This window comes from Podarcis filfolensis (assembly GCF_964270895.1).
Source record: "Podarcis filfolensis genome assembly, chromosome: 6".
In the NCBI taxonomy this organism is placed as follows: domain Eukaryota; kingdom Metazoa; phylum Chordata; class Lepidosauria; order Squamata; family Lacertidae; genus Podarcis; species Podarcis filfolensis.
Genome location: NC_139609.1, coordinates 56190422 through 56208142, shown reverse-complemented (window position 1 = coordinate 56208142; position 17721 = coordinate 56190422).

Sequence of the window (17721 nt, the reverse complement as noted above, 5' to 3'; positions counted from 1 at the left end):
CAACTTTTTTTAACAGCAACAATAATAAAACCTCAGTCTTGGACCATTAAAAAACCAACAACAATGACAATTTCTGGGAAAAGCAGTCAAAACAGGAATAGCATTTTTAAAATTAGCCAGGAAAGAAAATATTCAGCCAAAAGCTTTTTGGAGAGCCAGGTTTTTTGCCTGCCACCTAAAACAATAGAGTTCTGGGACCTGACAGACCTTTGTTGGCAAGGACATTCCTAGCCCTTGTGGCTTCATGGAGTTGAGGGATTTGGAGTGGTTTTTCCAGATGAAGGCTAAAAGGACTGAGTGCAAGAGAGCCTTGTGTCTCCCTTTTATCACTAGAATATCTTGGTGATCAAAGGTGCCTTGATTTTTACTGGGACACTTCACACTCATAATTTTGCATTATGAGCTAGATGGGAAATGCAAGAAGTGGATGTTGAGTCATGCCTATGGGTTCAGTTCCCTGATCTGTGGCATTAACTGAAGCCCTTAGTCCAAATTGTAGGACATGCATGAAATTAGACCCAGGACAGGACACAACATAAACCGATTCTAAGGAATACTGCTGCTGCTGCTACTACCAACAACAACAATATGCATTTGGGGGGCCTTTTCTGTGGTGGCTTCCGCTTGCAGAATGTTCTCCCCAGGGAGACTTGCCTCGCACATTTGTTGCGCACCTTTAGGCACCAGGGATAGCATTCCTCTTCTCCCAGGCCTTTGCCCAATTAAACAATCTATGGACTTTTAGACTATGGGGAGTTTGTTATTATGTTTGTTATTATGGTATGTATTTTTCTGTTTGCATATTGTAAATTATCCTGTGATCTTTGGATGAAAGGTGGTATAGAAATTTTAATAATAATAATAATAATACCAACAGCCCACAGAAGGTCCTGTTTTTTGTGGAAGGCAATCCAGATTCTAAATAAATTGGAACTTGAAGCAAGACCTCCCTGACCATACTTGTGAATAAGATGGAACCCTATAAGGCTTTTCCAGTAATTCAAGGCACGATTCGGCCCAGGCCCCAACTCCATAACAATATATTTGCATTGCCTTTAGGTAATTTACACACACACACACACACACACACACACACACACACACACCCCGCTGAGCCCATATTAGTGGGTGGGTTGCATTCCAGTGGAACTTCTGTCAACTTGCCCCATGACAAAATTTCATGGAGCGTTTATGCTGATGGCTAACACTGGACTGAATGGAAGATTTGGCCTGCTCCAAGTTTATTACAGGAATCCTCTTAAAAATAGATAGCGACACATTCCAGATCTCCCTGCCGAGATTATCTTCTTCAAAGCTCAGTCTTGCATGTGCTCCCTCTCTCTCTCTCTCTCTCCCCTTCCTCTCTCTCCCATTTGAGGTGTTTATTTAATTGTTTTCCCCACTCCACTATGGCAGGGCTCTCCTGCCATTAAACCCTGCCATCCGCATTCTGACTGTGTAATTTAAAGCTATAGTTAAATTATGACTTCTCTGAACCTGTTGTGGCACTGACGCATAACCCTAATTAAATGATCACATCCATTCTGAAGCCAGTCTTTTCTCCCCTCAAACGTTAATTACAACATAAGAGGCTTTAATGGCTCGCCTCACCTCCAGCTCCTCGAAAGAAAGGTCATGCGATTAATTTTTGTCATTAATCTTCTCCCAATGTGGACACTGTGCTGTCACTGGAGCCTATTAAACCCCCTTTGTCCCCCCCCTCGCCTTCCCCTTTTTTCTATCCCCCCCCCACCAATTCCCAAATGACTGGCATGAATGAAAATATTTAAGATCGTTCCGGCTCTGGCACATTCTTGGAGGACACCTTTGTTGAGGTTTGGAGAGAAGCAACTGGGGCGTTGGGTCTTCTGCAAATGAGAGGGTGTCCATTAATATGGGCCCTTGACTTGGCAGTGAGGGGAGATCCTCACAACATGACTGCCAGATGGGTAGGAAAGGGTTCTTGGCTGTATTATAAGATGTGATAAGTATTGGGGGTTCAGGGACAGATAGAAGGTTCCAGGAATGCATGGAAGGAATTCCGAATGGAACGGAAAAGCTTCAGGGCAGGGATGGATCTCTAAATGAAGCCAAGGCCGACGTTCTTCCGTATGGAAAGATGGAAGAGTACTGGGGTGATCGAGACACTGGGGATGCAGCCGTCTCCCAATTGTTGATGTTTTCTCCTGCGGCAGGACTCGCTTTTAAAGCATGCAGCCTTTTTCTAAAGGAAATGGGTGTTTTTCTAAACCCCACAAAATCGGATTCAGTGATTTAATCCCCTAATTTCAACCTTCCCTCGCCATCTGAACCACACAGCCATTGTTCCTTAAGAGATGGAAAGCACAGGGGGGATGGAAGGCACACAGAGCACACGTTTAGCTAATTTGCAGTATTGTTTTAGCTGAAACCAAGGTCTGAATAATCCCCTTTTATGCAGGATGACGTAATCGAGGAACAAGTTGTTGCACGGTGGGTCTGGCAGCGAGCACGGTGCCGTTTGAAACTGCTGCTATCGGCAGAAAATGCCTGAGGATCAGTTATGCAGCTGAATCCATAAAGCTGCATTCCTGGACTCCGGGTATACTCTGGTTTCTAGAGCTTACGAGGGCATGGCCCATTTCAAGGTGCCCCCAACTCAATGTGCTAATACCCTTTTTCTTACCAGGCCCAAAGAAAAAGGCCATTTTGAGAGGGAAGAAAAAAATGAAGTTTATAAATGAAGATGATGGATTTCTGTCCATTTGCTTTATGCATACAACGGCAATAGGAACCAATAACTATCTGCTAAGGCATAGGGAGAGCAGGGAAGATTTTAGAAATGGAGACAGGGGTCTAACACAGCAACCTTCTGAAAAATACTGTGGAGTGTCCCTTTCTGTATGGAGTTGCCATTTGGCCTGGCCTTCTCCAATTTCTTAGTACCCGGTCCCCTTTCTCTTCATGCATCATTCAGAAAAATCACAGGATTAAAACAAAACAAACACTCTGCCACTTCCTTTGCCGGAGTTTGGGATTATCCCTCCTCCCCATTCATATCAGGATATGAGACACACAAGCCAAATTTCTGGTTCCTCCTATCTTGACATCAGTGTGTGTCGGGGGGTGGGGAGCAGGGGGAATTCACTCCAAAGTAAATGCCACCTTCAGAAAAGGGCATTTTCTCAGGATCTCATCAGGAGAGAAAGGGACTACATTCCCCTCCCCTTCATGCCTGATGCGATCCTGATTATCATCAGAACACATGCACACTCCCAAAGCTGATGCTTTTTGCATGTTTCAAACGCTGCATGTTAAATGCAAAATGCATTTAATGTCTGTCAAGTTTGGCTGTGTGTGTGTTCTGGATTAGAACGCCTAGAAGACTTGCCCGCATCTGCAGCAGAAAGAGCACATGAAACGTGAAGGTAAGCCCCGAACTTGGGAATTTGAACGTGCATTGAGGTAATGGCAGCATTGCTGCTTTTGCAGAGCAATGGGAACATGCACTCTCCAGCTCTAGTGCAAGACTGTTCCTCTAAATTGCAGTTATACAGTGGTACCTCAGGTTACATACACTTCAGGTTACAGACTCTGCTAACCCAGAAATGGTACCTCGGGTTAAGAACTTTGCTTCAGAATGAGAACAGAAATTGTGCTCCGGCGGCGCAGCGGCAGCAGGAGGCCCCATTAGCTAAAGTGGTGCTTCAGGTTAAGAACAGTTTCAGGTTAAGAACGGACGTCCAGAACGAATTAAGTGCTTAACCCGAGGTACCACTGTATTCACGATGATCATAGCATGTTACAAACATACAGAAGAACTGTTTGGCGCGCAGGGTGCTGCAAATTTATGTAGTTGTCTGGATAGAAACACATATGTTATTAGTATAGCATTCTTCGGAGTACTTTTTGAGTTTGGCCGCCACCAAAGATCAGCAATACATGACAAAACTGGCCTGTCACATTAAGAAACACTAAGAAAACCCAAGGAGTTCAATGTGACTTACTCTACACCCCCTTAGCAAGTGTGCTTGGACTGCAAACTTATTAAACCTGCTTTATACCTACCCTTCATTTAGCGCTTTTTTAAAAAAATGAAACTAACATAAAACTGTTAATTTGTGCAGAGAGCTAACAGTTTTTCTGGCTACATGTGTCATCCAGGATTCAGAAGTGACTGGTTCACTTTTCTATGCATTTGTGCCACAAACATACCTTTGCAACAGTGTAATATGTGAAAAGCACACAAGCCAAACCACAGGAGTCCGTTGTTATGTCACCCTATGCTCATCTTAAAAGAGTTTGCACAGAAATGTCAGTTAAGTGAATGGGAGCTGTGCGCACGCACTTGTCGGGTTGCAGCCAAACCTGAGTAGCATAAATCCTCTAGGTCCAATGAATAAAATGGATGCATGTTGATTTACACCAATTGGGGATTTTCAAATCCCTCTGTATTTTCAAAGATACAAATCAAAATGAAGAAACGCATATATTGAAGGTCGCAAAGGTGACATAAGAAATTCTCAAGGAACGTGTTAGACACAATGTTTAGGTTCATATTAGAAAATAAAAGATGTCCCAATTCTTTCTAAGCACAGTAGGAATGTAGTGTACTTGTTGTCTGTGCCTATGACTATAGCAGTGTTGAATTACCCTGTAAATACAGGAGGCTGCAGATATCCAGATATAAAGACCACATCTTGGAGATTCTCCTCCAGTGTTAATTCAGCAAAAAAAAAAAATTGGCAGCCAACTCCATTAAGGTAAATAACAATTTTCTTTTTGCACACATCCTTCTATTTTTATTTTTTCAGTGCATATTTTGGATTGGCTGGCATCAAAGGCTGTCCACAAAATTCAGCATTCAATATCCAGTTTTGTTTTGTTTTGTTTTGTTATAGGGTTTTTAAAACACCAAGGGTGTTTTTTTGTTTTTTTAATGGGCTCACAACCACAGAGAGACATTTCCAAAGGTGGATATTCGACATTCAAAACTATTGGAGTGGTGGGTAGAAGTAGTAAACACTTCCTTTCTTTTAATATCCACCAACATGCCAAACGCTTTCGATCCAATTACCAAATAGCACCCAGAAGAAGGGAACACCCTGGGTCCAATTTGAAACAAATACTACTGGAGATAGCTCAGTCATTTTACTGACACCTATAAGATTTATGGAATCTGAAACCGCTTGAAGGTTTCTAAAGGCACCATCTCCGTCCAAAGAACTGCTAGCGAAGACTCTTTCCTTTTCCCCACTCCCATCCCGACACCCTTTCTTCTCCTTTGTCCCAAGGACATTAAGGACATCACGTCCGCAGTGCACTGTGCAAGAGGATAATAATAATTAATAACCATTAGCCACAATAAGGATAATACCAGTGGCCGGACAGGCTCATTCTTAAAGAAACCTCTCCCCCCACCACTTTAATGAAAACAATGATTTGACTTTGAAGAAAGTGACTTTTTTTTTTAAAGTGAAAGCTGGATCTGGTCCTCCTGCTCTACCCCCCTTTGCTCTGCACCCCCTCCTTTTTTAACTCTCCTTTTTTCTTTTTCTTTTAATACTCTGCGTTCTATCATGCAAATCCCCTTTCAAATTATGAGAGTATTAGAGCCATCAGCGGTAATGTCACCGCCACAAAATGAGAGCAGGGACTTAAGCACCTAACGAACAATGAAATGTGCGAGCCCTGGGACAGGACAATTAAGAACTGGGCTTAGCCAGCCAGGGAAATTTATTGCTATCAAATCCATATTTCTATTTTCCCCCTGAACAGTAACCTATTTGAATATGATTAAAGGGTTTCATTAGAGACGAGAGAAAGGCCCGTGTCCCGTCGTTCCCTGTGAGCTCACAAACACGCATGCTGCAGCAGCAGCACTTTGGGGAGGAAAGGTGGGAGGGGAAGAGAGAGGACGCAAAAGCAGGTGGAAGGAAGACCCTCGCTCGCCACGGAGGGAAGAGAGGTCCCTGGCAGGGCAGCCGGATTTCTCCGCAAAGCATCACGAGATGCAGCAGGCTTCGGGGTCTGGAACGCTTTATATATCAGAGAACAGACAAGCATATATCAAAGTAGAAACATGCTGAGTAAAGTCCCGTAGCAGCATCACAAAAACAAAAGTCCACCCTGTGCCACCTGAAGGTATGGCAGAAACAGCTTCCTTTTAATCTCCTCCTAGAGATTTCATAGCGCAGTTAAGAGGGGTCAGTGGTATTGCTGTGCCCCATTTTGCAGAATGAAAAACTATGACATAGGGGGAGGTTGTGAACCCGTCAGCTACCCAACAGAAGAGTGCCTGCGATGGGCACGAAATGTGGACCTCCTGCCCTCCAGCCCCATTATTCATCTTGCTCAGGTTGTTGTAATGGTGTAATACATTAGCAGCAAAATGCTAGAATAGAAGGAAGATTATGGAAGGCTTGGAACAGGAGAAGGATTAGAGAAGGCTTGGAAACAGGAATGCCAAACCTTTTAAAAGATGAAATTAAATGATTTCCTAGAGAAGATTGGGGTTTTAAAATAAAAGATGCTTTTAGTATTCGGCAGCATTGTAAAGGAGTTGATGATTGATCAACATACTTGGGTCTTCTGATATGTACCGTTCACAAGATGGTTTGGCAAATGTAGCTTACAGACGGTCTCCTTTGGTACATCTCATGTTTCATAGTCGGCAGAGATCCAGGCAATACCCTCCATTCATCCAACATGAGTCGTGAAGGCATAGAGAGAGATAAAGTCTAGCTTCAAGTAGCCCATATTTATGACAAATCTATCAGAACTGAAATGTATCCGGATCTGGGTATGCTCGCTTTATTTACTGGGGATTTTTTAATATAACCAAGGCTCCAAATATGGCCACATATTTCATACCCTAATATTGACAATCAATTCTTGGGCTGATTTCACACCAAGCATTTAGGGTGGAATCACCTTGCCTCGTCCAGTCACATTTTAAGGGGCAACTGGACATGACATCATCATTCATTTGCACTTCTTTCTTCTTCTTCTTTTGCTAGTTCTTTGCTTCTTCCATTTTTCTCTCTTTCTTTTTTTGAATAGGACAGAAGAGTAGCACAATCTCCACAAGTGTAGATGCCCTTAGTGCTACTCTTTCATCTTTCTTAAGTGTCTTGGTTTTGACATGAAGGTGACATATTGGAAAGGAAGATTTAACAGCTTAGCAGCACACACAATAACCTTTGCGATGGGCACCATTTTATAACCCATTAATTTTTATAAATCTTTTAATTCACACTAAAAAGCTTTTCAAATTTTCTTTTTTAAATATATATATATACAGTTTTAGTGAAAGAGTAGTGTTGCAATACTATAATGCTAATTTAAAAATTGAGAAGAAAAATCCCTTCCAATCACGGACATTTTAGCAAAGTATTTTTTCCCCTAATTAAAACACTTCCAAGCTACACTTCCAATCCAAAACAAACACATGGGGTTTTTTTGGTGTGGTTTTTTTCTTTTCTTTTTTGTTTCATGGATAGTAATGGCAATCATGCTTTAAAAAACAAGTACTTAGCACTGAATAATTTAGCTTTATTTTTAAAGGTTTTTTTCCATATTTAATTATTTTTAAACTGTCCCCACCAACAGCTGCTATGTCACACCCACTGTGGTGGGCAGAGCATAGCAGGATGTACATACAGGAAAAGTACAAGATTTCCAAGCATGTGAAAAGTAAATTGCAATTCAACTTATACCTTACAGTGGAAGAAGTGAGTTTTCTCCAAGGAGCTCAAGGTGACATACATGGTTCTTCTCCTCTTATGCCACTCCCGACATGAGGACGGGGGGGTGGGTGGGCTCACGCCCCCCCATCTACATCCTCGCGGGGCTGGCTGCAGCCCCGCGGGACTTGGGGATTCCCGGGAGTCATTAATATTCATCATTCCCTGCGCCAGCCAATTGGCTGGCGCTGGGGGCGGGCTTAGTTGGGGGCATTTAAGGTTGGTGAGGGTATTGGCGGCGAGCCTGGCTCGGGTGGCAGTTAGGCATTGGCGGGGGTATTATTATGCAAATGAGTCGGGGGGAGGAGTGCCATCATCTCCCCCAAATCTTGAAGGGTAGTTCGTTAAAGGACTCCGGGGGCGTCACCTCGTCCGAAACCTATGGAGCCTAGGGCCTAAAGCGCGCTCCTGAGCGGTAACCCCTCAAGGAGCCCCTAGGGATGTGCATCTCGGGGGCTCCCCCTGTTGGTGCTTAACCCTTCCCGGTTTTATACCAGTTAGTCTGATAGGGCCAATGCCTAATGCCAATACCGCTCTTACCTATAATCAATAAAGTTGTGGCCATTTTTCGCCCATTAACCTAAATTATGGTGTCCAGTGTCTTGATTTATTCCATCTGTGGGAGGGGGCGGGAATCGCCACGCAATTCATTTAATCTCCACAACAACCCTGTGAGGTAGCTTAGACTGAGAGGCAGTGAGTGGCCCAAGGTCACCCAGTGAGCTGCATGGCCATGTGGGGATTTGAACCCTGGTCTCCCAGGTCCTAGTCCAACATACTAATCTCTAAAACAGAACAATGAACATGCTAACAGCCATTGATACAGTTATCTTCCAGTAATTTGTCTAATCTCTTTGAAAGACGATAAAGGGTTGCAACAGCAGGTATCATGAACTTGGCTAGGTGCAGAGGGATGGAACCCCCCAAGGGGAAAAGGCCCAGAGGCAGGGGATTGGGGGTGGGACAATGAGGAGTGGTCAGAGGGAGAAGAGGGAGCATATTGTGAGGAGGAGTTGGAAGAAGCAGATGACTCTACAGGGTTTAGTGAACAGGGAGAGTTTGTGGCAGAAAGAAGTCCAGAAGCAGAAGCAGGAGAGGAGGGAGGCCAAGAGGCAAAGATGAGTCAGGCTGGTGAAGAAGCCAGGGTGTCTCCTCCTCCTGCTGCGACAAGCTCCCCTCCCTCCTGGTCTCCCAGAATCAGGAGAGGTATGAAGTGGGAGGAGCAAAGACAGGTGCACTGGTGTAGGTTCAGATTGCTTGGGAAGGACCCAGGGAAGCAGGAGGCTTAGGCAGCAGAGGGAGACCTACCGAGAAGAGTTGCTGTGCTCATTAGGCCTGGCACTCCTGAGCAGAACTTGTTTCTTCTAATAAAAAGTTAACTTCACTTACTCCATGTGATTTATTGCTGGTTCACCCCTGACAACAGGGTCACTTCTACTTGTACAAGGCAAGGTGCTTGATTTACATCTCGCTTATTCAGTACAGCCCCTTGTGCTCTCCAAAAGCTTCTCCCAAGGGTTGGGGGGGGGGCCTTTGGAACAGTGTGGGATACGGTAGGCAGGACTGGTGGAAATAGAGTGGATTACATTTGTCTTGGCAAAAGCTCTTTCACTAGTGCAAAGTCAACATTATGCTACAACCCTTGGTAGGGATTGCATCTTGTGACAATGAATGCCAGAAGTTAATTATGGATTGTATTGGTTGTGAATCCGCTGCTGATCAGTTGGAAGCCAGCTCTCTAAAGGAAGGCCAGCTACCACACTCCCCACAGATACTGTACACTAGAGCAAGGAAATGCTTGTCTATAGAGAAAACAGATTTCTATGTGCATGTCTTTATAAATCACTGAATATATTGTGCTGGTGATGTTACTGCATGTTTTTGAATTTAGTGGTGGAGCTCTGTGGACTCATCCTGTTTGTTTGGTTTTATTTTCTTATTTGAGTGATGTCTGCATGTTTGTCTTCCCTGCATATTTGATGTGTGTGGAATTTTATTGACAATGGTTACATTTTTCTTTAGCAAAATAATGACCAACATAATTACAGTGTTTTTAGACAACTGAAACTTACCAGCATTTCTCAAAGAAATAGTGTAACACTTATTCAAAGACCAGAGAAGACGGTTTCACAATTAGTTATGCATCTTAATAAACAAATGTTCATTTTTTTGTCCTTAATTTTGCCACCTTTTGTTGCTCCCACGTATCAAGGGTGGGTATTGGTGGCATAAAAATTTGCAGCTGCCTTTGGCCATGTCTGCACCATACATCTAAAACACTGTTTTTACCACTTCCGTTATTCCATTAACAGAGCTATAGTTCTCAGAGTGGTTTAACAATCAAACCCTCTTCCCAGGGAACTAACTCCATGAGAAGAATAGGGATCTCCTATATGGTCTCCCTGCTTATTCAACTTACATGCAGAATTCATCATGCAAAAGGCTGGACTGAATGAATCCCAAGCCGGAATTAAGATTGCCGGAAGAAATACCAACAACCTCAGATACGCAGATGACACAACCTTGATGGCAGAAAGTGAGGAGGAATTAAAGAACCTTTTAATGAGGGTGAAAGAGGAGAGCGCAAAATATGGTCTGAAGCTCAACATCAAAAAAACGAAGATCATGGCCACTGGACCCATCACCTCCTGGCAAATAGAAGGGGAAGAAATGGAGGCAGTGAGAGATTTTATTTTCTTGGGCTCCATGATCACTGCAGATGGTGACAGCAGTCACGAAATTAAAAGATGCCTGCTTCTTGGGAGAAAAGCAATGACAAACCTAGACAGCATCTTAAAAAGCAGAGACATCACCTTGCCAACAAAGGTCCGTATAGTAAAAGCTATGGTTTTCCCAGTAGTGATGTATGGAAGTGAGAGCTGGACCATAAAGAAGGCTGATCGCCGAAGAATTGATGCTTTTGAATTATGGTGCTGGAGGAGACTCTTGAAAGTCCCATGGACTGCAAGAAGATCAAACCTATCCATTCTGAAGGAAATCAACCCTGAGTGCTCACTGGAAGGACAGATTGTGAAGCTGAGGCTCCAATACTTTGGCCACCTCATGAGAAGAGAAGACTCCCTGGAAAAGACCCTGATGTTGGGAAACATCACAAGGAGAAGGGGATGACAGAGGACGAGATGGTTGGACGGTGTTCTCGAGGCTACCAGCATGAGTTTGACCAAATTGCGGGAGGCAGTGGAAGACAGGAGTGCCTGGCGTGCTCTGGTCCATGGGGTCACGAAGAGTCGGGCACGACTAAACGACTAAACAACAACAAATAACTCTCTGCACCCTTAAACTACAGTTCCCAATATTCTTTGGGGGGAAGCCACAACTGTCACAGTGGTATAAGACTTGTTTAAATGTATGGTGTAAGCCTCCTTCACCTGGGTTGTTCAGTGGCAGGTTCTGGCAGCAGAAGAAGTGGTGAGGTGGGTGTCCCCCCCATCCTTGGACATTCCCACTGCCTGGGGCGGTTGCCTCAGCCCACCTCATAGGCAGGCCAAGCCTGGATGTAGATGTGGCCTTTGAACAGAAAGCAAAGGTCACACTAGCCAAAACCCCAACCACTAGTTGGAGAGAAAGTATTGTTGTCGTGTGTATCCAATCAGGATAGATGATCGATACCATGTGACATCTGTGACATAATCAGTAGCTGTACTTGACATTGTGACTACTGAGCTGCTTAAGCTCGTAATTATGTCTGTGTTAACTAGCCACTAAAAAACTGTGTCAAAATAACTCAATTTCTGCATCTAGGGAAGACAGTTTATTAAAGTCGCAGAAATTATGCAAATTAAGCATGCACACACCTTTTCTTATTTTGCTTTATCATCATATTTACTAGAAGCAATTTCAGTTCTCTGATTGTTGGGTGCAGTTCTTTGTGGGAGCAGGCGTCTTTGGAGCATCTGAGGGTGATGGAGCCAAAAAGGATCTAAGAGAAATGTGCCGCTATCTCAAGAACGACCTTCCTTTGCAAAGGTTTCATCCACATAGCAGCTCTCTGGGTGGACTGTGGAATCTGTGCCTTGCCCATTGCTAGAGGTGGATGAATCTGTCAATTTCAGTTTCTCTCACTTTCTCAATTTGCAATCTTAAATTCAGTCCTCCATATTTCCATATCAGTTTGTGATTTTTTAAAAAGTCCTTGTGAAAATTCATCAGCATTTTAGAGCATGTTTCTCCTCATTTGCACCTTTTTTCATGTCATTTCACCTAATATGCATATTTTTGCAAATCGGTTTTTATTAATATAATGCATGTTTGTGTTGCTTTCACTAATGCATTCGGTGCACATTCAGCATTTTTGTACACATTACGGGAAAACTGCATTACAAAATTTAGAAAAGTGTGGATTTCAAAAGATGGCTGTGGTTTCATTTGTGTTTTGTTTCTGCCCGCTTGCCTAGAATGGAGAAGCAGCCTAAGGTGTGAAGGCAGGTAATAAAACTAAGGGGAGGGGAGCCAGGCTCCACTCTAGACTCATCAGCACAGCAGCAGCCCAAAGACCACCATGGACCATCTGCATTTCAGCAAACGCACTTTACAAAATGGCACAACTCTTGTTAAGGAATTAATCCCCACCCGTATGGCATGCATATATGCCAATAGTATAGAACCACAGAACTGTAGATTTGGAAGAGACCCTGAGAGTCATCTAGTCCAGCCCTCTGCCATGCAGGAAGCTCAACTAATGCATACCTGACAGATGGCCATCCAACCTCTGCTTTAAAACCTCCAAGGAAGGAAAGTCCACAACTTCACAAGAGTCTTACTGTCAGAAAGTTCTTGATGTTTCATCAGAATTTCCTTTCTTGTAACTTGAATCCATTGGTTCGGGTCTTACCCTCCAGAGCAGGAGAAAACAAGCTTGTTCCATCCTCCATCTGACAGACCTTTAGATATTTGGATATGGCTAGGCAGCTATTGGCACAGTGAACCAGGTTGGTGGTTCGAGCCCATCCAGCTGGAGGCAAGATTCATGCATTGCAAGATGTAATAATAATAATAATTATAATAATAATTTATTATTTATACCCCACCCATCTGGCTGGGTTTATCCAGCCACTCTGAGCGGTTTCCAACAGAATATTAAAATACAATAAACTATTAAACATTAAAAACTTCCCTAAACAGGGTTGCCTTCAGATGTCTTCTAGAATGTTGGAACAGAAGACCCTTGGGGTCCCTTTCCAACTCTACAGTTATTTGATCCTATTATCTCTTCTCAGTCTCTTCTTTTCCAGGCTAAACATACCCAACTTCCTCAACCGTTCCTCATAAGGCTTGGTTTCCAGACCCTTTATTGTTGTGGACACCCTCACACCTTCCAGGCATTTCCTACTTAGTGTGCCATCACCCTCATGTGACACTGGTGCTACAGCTGTTCATGTGAATTTGCACTAAGGATAATGGCAATGAAAAGTTTGGCTGGAATGTATTTGGGGTTTACATCCTTCTCTCCTGGCAACCCCAGCCAAGAGGGTGCAATTCTTATTTACCGGATTAGTCATTGGCAACCTAACTGGCTACTCATCTATTCCCCCTGTACTGGTTGCAGTCCCAAGGTATATGCTATGCTATGTCACCTTCAGGAGTACATCATAGTGGTAAACAATTTCTTTCCATTTAGTTTCAGTTGCTTATTAGAACCAGGACAACAACCTGTTGTCTTTCCTCCTATCTGTCTATCCTTAGCTTGAAAACAGTGTAGTACTGTAGCTGGTGGATTGTTATTTCATTTTATTTATTTCAGTTCAGCTAACAGATCAAGCTACATACAACTGCTGCTAAAAGTGTAGAAATATATAGGCCCCTTCAGGTACATACCAGAAAGAATGTATTGTATGTCATCAGTTCTGCTGAAGCCGGGGGGGGGGGATAGAATGTACAAGAAGGAATCATACAAAATCATGTGTTGCTCTAATTGGACATGCTGCTTTTTAGCCCATGAAGTTGCCTATTGGTTTAGTACCAGTGCCAGGGAATAAAGCATTTTATATTCTCACAATGTGAGAGAGTGATTTTGTTTATCCGGCTATCATACAAAAACAGCTGAGTTGCAGTGCAAAATGTGAGCTAAGCATGCATGTATGAGAGTTACTTGGTATAATGAGGTAAGGCTGGCATCATCTATGACACCGTTTTGGTGCCTTTTCAAGATCTACCTGTGTTCACCCAAGCAGTGACGGTTATTATTATTATTATTACCTAGCTCTTAGTGGTGACTTTTATTGACTTGTTTTTTCTATTGTGGGTGGTTGTTACTGTTGCAATTTGGTTTTTAATGTACTGTAATTTGGGGTTTTATAGTATTTTTGTTCTGATATTTTCTTGTATACCAATCTGAGATTTTGTTAAATGAAGGGTAGTACATAAATGTTTCTAACAACAATAATAATGTAGCTTTCAATTTACCAAAGGCATTACTTAGTGCCCCACTGATCCATAGTATACACGCAAAGACATCTAGGTAATTATTATTATTTGCTCTATTTTTGGTGCTGCCCTCTTTTTTCTTTTGTTTGTTGTAAGCAAAAGATTTCCCATGAAAATCCACTACAGATTTAAAAACATAAGACTAATTTTAAATGGGAATGCCTTTGACAAGTTTTGTAAATCCATAATGTTAAATGTACACAGTGCTTGCAAATTTGATCACAGTGAAATATTTCTGACCTTCAACAGTTGTCAGATGAAAACAAGTAAGCTAAGCCATTTTCAGTTCAGTCAAGCTTTAGCAATGTATCATCTTCCAGTCTCAGAAATAAGGTCTCAAGCATCTATTTGACCATTGTATACATGGCTGACATGTTGCACACCACTTGAACTGGGGCTGGGTAATATGAAGCCCTCCAAGTGTTGTAGGACTCAACTCCCATTATCTCTGACAACTGGCTGTGCTGGCTGGGGCTGACGGGAGTTGAAGTCCCCCAACAACTAGAAGCCCACAGATTCCTCACCCTTTGCTCAGATGCTCTGTTGTATTGGCCTATGCTGTGAGCCCATGGTTCACAATGTGGAAGTAAGTAAGTCAAAGGAAAGAGATTACCATGGTATGTGATGCTAAAGACTTTGGGGCATATTAACTGAAAATTATACATTTCCCTCACTATTCAACAAGCATGTTTTCACATTTAGATGTCAAAGCAGTGTGCACTTTAATTATCACAAGGGATGCCATTCGCCAAACATTAAAACATTCAGAAGTTCACTAGCAAAGTTAAGGGATTAGGGCTGCAATCCTAAAGCTATGTAACTGGGAGTAAGCCCCATTGAACTCTATGGGACTTATTTCTGAATATACGAGTGTGTGCTGTAAGCTGCCAGAACAGACCGACAAGCGATGTACAATGAGCCAGGCTGACATCATTCCACGCAAAGTGCAATGCTGAACCTGAGCACATATGGTGGGGGTTAACAAATTCTGTGACTGATAATGGGTATTGCTGCAGGTAGAATGACCCTGTGCAGAATAGGAGAGGGCTCCTGCACCTTTAATTGTTGTGTGGAAGTGGGAATGACAAGCTGTACCTGCTGAAATTCCCTCTTCTCCACAATTATTAAAGGTACAGGAGTCTTGTCATCTTTTTCATTTGCCCACCCTAGCTGGAGGATACATCTCTCAGGCAGTGCTAGCAAAGCTTTGTTCTCCTGTTAGTTTCTTCTCATTTCAGCCCCTCCTTTCCTCCCTGCCTTTCCCCACCTATTCAGCCACCCACCTACCCACCCACCCTCCCTCTGAGCTCTCCCCCTCCACCCCAACGAGGCATCACAGCTCCTAACGAAACGGAACTGCTGCCAGATGAAATATATTACTATTAAATACTTAATTCTTCTAGTGAGCGAAGAGCAGCCAGTATGAATACGATTATTAAAGAAAATTACTTTGGCTGATCAGATATTTCTGCATACTAATTTCTGACCCTGCTTCCCTCTCTGCTTGCTTCTCATCCCTCGGAGACCAGGACAGAGAAAATTCCATCACAAATAGCTGATTACTGGGGCTTGCATTAAAATCAAATTTTTCCCCATCTCGGCACTAATGTCCTTGCCCACAGTAGGGACAGCAGTGACTGCGAAGGAAATTATTCTGCTAGCAATCGTGGGCCCAGATCCCGCTGCATCTGGAAACCTGCGTGTGGGAGACAGCATTACAGATTGGAATTTTGAGGCCTTGGCTTCAACTTCAGCAGCTCCTGCGTCCCAGCAAAATTCAGACCAGCCAGCTCAGGCCACTGAACCGTTTTGTGGCTCAGGCCTCTAAAAATGGTTGCCACACACTTTGTCACAGTGACCGCACATACACACATGGCTCTCGTTTCTTCCTCACAAACATCCTTCCACACAAACATTCTTCCACGGGGCGGGCCCCAAACACTCCGCTTCCTGAGTTGCAGAACAAGATGACGCAAACAGCGTCATCTACAAAAGCCCACCAGCCTGACAGCTGAATCTTATATCCATACCAGTGACTGTGTGACATCCTCCACTGTAGCTGAAGGCATCAGATTAGTTTAGGGGCCTGAGGACAACCATCACCACTAACGGCAAACTTCACCACTAAGGGACACTAGGTCAGAAGGATGGAAATAGGCAGGGGACTCAAGGGAAACAGAGAAGACTCAGCGAAATTGACTAGAGGGTGATTAGCAATACCCACTACCTGAGGTGGCTACCTAGCTCTTCCTAATGGTTGGGCCAACCCTGTCCTTCCATTTCTGTGGCATGGCAAGCATCTCACCGATTACATGCCACAAATGTGTGTGGGCTACCCTTTTCTAGACAACAGCAGATAGAAAGAAAAGACCTTGTTCCTAAGGGTCTGTTTCTCTCTCCATGGGCCACCACCAATCCCCTAGAGTGCAAACAGTCACCTCATAAAGGAAATGCTAAAAATAACCCGATTCCCCCCCCCCAGTCCTATAAGCCATCAATTTACTTGCTTTTTTTGAAGGGGGAAAAAAGACATTTGTGGAGGTGTCACCAGCCTGAAAGTGTAATTACAGCCTGTGCATGTTAATTCCAAGCTCCTGTTCCATACATCTCATCTCAATGGGGGATCCTGTCTGCTGCACCTCTCTCCCTCACCTCTGAGAAATGTCCGTGGGAGGGGAAAGATTCGATTAAGGAAGCTGTGCTTCTCCCATGGAGGAAATGAAGACAGGCAGACAACTTATGGAAAGTTTTCTTTGCAAGCTGCTATAAGGATACTAATGTGGGGGCCACAATAGAGATGGCTCCTGCAAGGCTCTCCATGAGGATTAGTTAAGGAAGCTGTAGCGGTACTTCAGCAGTGGATAAATTTTGGACCTCCAGGTGTTACAGCTCTCATCAGCCCTAGCAAGTATGGCCAATGGTGAGGGATGATGGGAGACATTGTTCAGCAACATCTTGTGGTCCAAAACTTCATCAGACCTGCAATACTGATGGGAGACTTTCTTACTCAGCTATACTAAAGTGAGAGATCTTAAATGCTCAAAGTTTTTGTCTAGGCAAGACTCTGGGGAGCTCAAATGACTTCTTATCTCTTCCCGATCCCACTTGAAAGAAACCATGTCTGAAACTAGATTAGTGATGTTATAACTAATTTCTACCTCTTCATTGGAGGAATCAAAATCATGACAGAGTTATAAAAGAAAGAGCCCTGTGGCAATTAAGAAAATAGACTTGATGGTGCTGAAACTCTTTCTGTCACAGCTGGAAACAGAAACTCACATGCTATAGGATTCCAGATTCTAATTGATATATTTAGTGGACAATCAGGCCCCATTAATACATTTCCTACCGTAAGATGGCTGCCATCAAAATGCCTCTTTTGTGTGTTCAGGACCAGCACTGCAATTGTAATGGATGCTAGCACATGCAGTTATTTCACACACCAGTGCTACTGGCCTGAATATGATGGTACAGAAGATAACTGTGAATCAGGAGACCCATGTGTATAGTACTTGCACATCTTATCGTTACAGCCTGGGTTCTGACCAACTTT